This window comes from Helicoverpa armigera, chromosome 13 (assembly GCF_030705265.1).
Source record: "Helicoverpa armigera isolate CAAS_96S chromosome 13, ASM3070526v1, whole genome shotgun sequence".
Taxonomy (NCBI): domain Eukaryota; kingdom Metazoa; phylum Arthropoda; class Insecta; order Lepidoptera; family Noctuidae; genus Helicoverpa; species Helicoverpa armigera.
The window spans coordinates 3,492,574-3,495,484 of NC_087132.1; positions in this window are offsets into that span (position 1 = coordinate 3,492,574).

Below are 2,911 nucleotides of genomic sequence, written 5' to 3' on the forward strand. Positions count from 1 at the left end.
AGTGCTTGTCTATTAACTACTGCTCGCCAACCATTTCTCGGTCCTATTATACAAACACTATTGACTTTTAATGTTCTTCGCAACTTAGAAGCAATAACTTGAAGAAATGTATTGTTACTGCAGCGAATATTGTTTCTTTTAGGCCTTGTCCAGAATATTAAAAGTGTTTATGAAAACTTCTTTAATAATACCTACTAACTTGTTTAATAATTTTCTTTACACCAAAAGAAGTAGTTGGGACTAAATCCCTAACTTTTTTCGGTTTAGCTTTTTCTATTTTAGTTTATGCAATTGTCTCTCCACAGCACCCGACAAGAGTTTTTGAAGTGGTAAATCCTATGACCTATTTACCAATACTAACGACCACTAGTCTTTCCTTTACAAATAATCAATTCTCAAATTATTTGTAGAACAATTACAAAACAAATTATTTGACAAAACAACGGCTTCTGATTCAGTTTAAAACATTAATATATAATTCATAACTCTTGCCTTTGTCCTCCAAAAATGTCAATCACCTTTCCCGCATTTGATTTTCTTAAATAACAAGCTTGTATAACCCAGTAAAACCTTTGTATCGATAACAATAAATTTAAGCTCAAATACTGGGAAGTACGCAAGTGTAGGACTCGTCTTTTGATGTCTACAAAACCTTTTTTCAGCGTTATTTCAATGGCCTTTGAGTTTTAAATTGTTTGTCAGTCATTTTATGCTTATTTGTTGATTCCTGCCTGCTCTTTGTGCGGAGTGCGACTCAAGATACTACTTAAACTAATTAATATTTTCGTCATTTATGCTAAAGTTTTATAGCAGTAGTCTTTGTAGATACAAAAAGATCAATAATATTGCATCATCGAAAACTAAAATTTTTGGGTACTGTTTTCGTGCAGTAACAGACAATAATTTTGATCATTTTTAATGTAACTTACTAAATACATATTTCAGTTTTGTATAATTCAATCTTTGTACACACTGAGCTGACTTTCGTAGAAAAAAGTAGCCAGATATAAAAATATCCAGCTTTAAGCATTCAGCGTTACTAAATCTAACATCACAGAACTCTAAATAAGACCATTACTATTGGATCACTATAACAAGTTTGTATAATACAATACGGTAAATTTCCACCATTTTAGTGGCTCTGAACTCCTGTTTATCCGAAACAGTAGCTAACGAAGCTCTAACGTGGTGATTTACGTCAACTAACTTTAAATTCATGCAGTTAGTTTTATTTAGTTAGCTATTTGAAAATAGACCATATGGGACCGACCATTTGCAATACGTTTTATGGAAATTTATTGCCGTGTCATGGGTTTTAGAGTTGCATTGTTGGCTCATTCGATTATTCTGTAAATCGAGATAAAATAGGAAATCGATAACTATTTTATCTCGATAACATAAAGATTAGAAAGAAAATTCTGAGTACTTCTAAAAAATCCAATTTATATATGTATGTACATCTGTTTTTGTTGTTTTATTGATTGAAAGGGCTCCTGAATAATTAGGTAAAAGTACATTTTACTGAGATATTGAGAAATTGCTGAGAAATCAGAACATGAGATAAAGGCAAACAAGGCACGGTTAGTCCATGAATGAACAACCATAGGTAATCATAGACTAAATACTCAGTGCATTAAAACAATTTATAGAATTTTGACTATCGTTTATATTCGTATATCCTATTTTTGACTATTCAAGCTTTTTCAACATTCATTCAAAATATTAACAACCAGTCTTATATACTAAAATAAACTTCTATGCTAAAATAAATGTAGAAAGGTACCACCTACACGTCTATAAGAAAAAGTTATTCCTACGTATAAAAAAACAATTGCCAATCCTCAAGTTAAGCAAGTCCTAAGAACTCGAATAAGTGTTTCTCTTTTGTTTAATTTACGAGTTTACAGTACTTTTTTAAAGTTTTTTATTTATTTTAACCTCTTCTCAAAAGAGTTCAGAAATGTAATTTCAAAATGAGTTTCCTTATTGGCTTAATTCAAAGTGAAGATTTCATTTGCGCATTTTAAGTATTGCAAATTACTTTCCTGTGTAATGTATTTTAATGAGATCGTGTTTCTTTAATGAGGGTAAATTTTTAATGTTGTTGGGTGCTACTTATAAACAAAATAGATTTTGCCCTCGACTTCGGCCGTCTCTCGTGAGAAATACTTCATGCAGGTGCTTCACAGTCCATCTCGATAAAAAAGTTACCATCAGGTTAAAATTAGACTATGTTTCCTATTTTCCAAGATTGGTGACAAGAAAATGTTATTGATACAAAATAAAATGTGGATTCACTACTGTTTCTTGTTATACGAATGGAATCTCGTTTTACTCCTTCCCGTATTTCAAATAATGTTGATTGAGGGTTCGGAAAGTTTGACCTTTATCAGAATTTATTCTTACTGGTACAAATTTTACGTTGTTATACGTAACGGAACTTGAAATTTGAAGAATAAAATACCAAAAATATGCTCAAAAGGATTTGTTTACTTCAAGTACCTATGATATACATCTTACTTAGCAGACACTGATACAAAAAAATAATTAAACTTATACGCCATGTAGGACGCACACGTCTTTGTATGAGTGTAGCAACATAATAAATTCACATACACACACATAGGTTTCCCCTTGAAGTGAATTGTACGTCACAACTGTGTTCCTTCGCAAAATATTCGCCAATAGCTTTAATATACTGCGTCAACAACACACAGCAAAGTCTCACACTAACCGTGCGTCCCGGATTTACTCACCACCTTTCATCACTATCTTTTGTTTTTTTCCAACGTCATAGTGAAATAAGTACTTACATATTTGACGTTTTCTCTGTAAACTGACAGGACCAATAGAGATGTTTGGCATGCAAATGGGCTCTGAAAATTAAAGACTACTATAATATTTTAAAAGG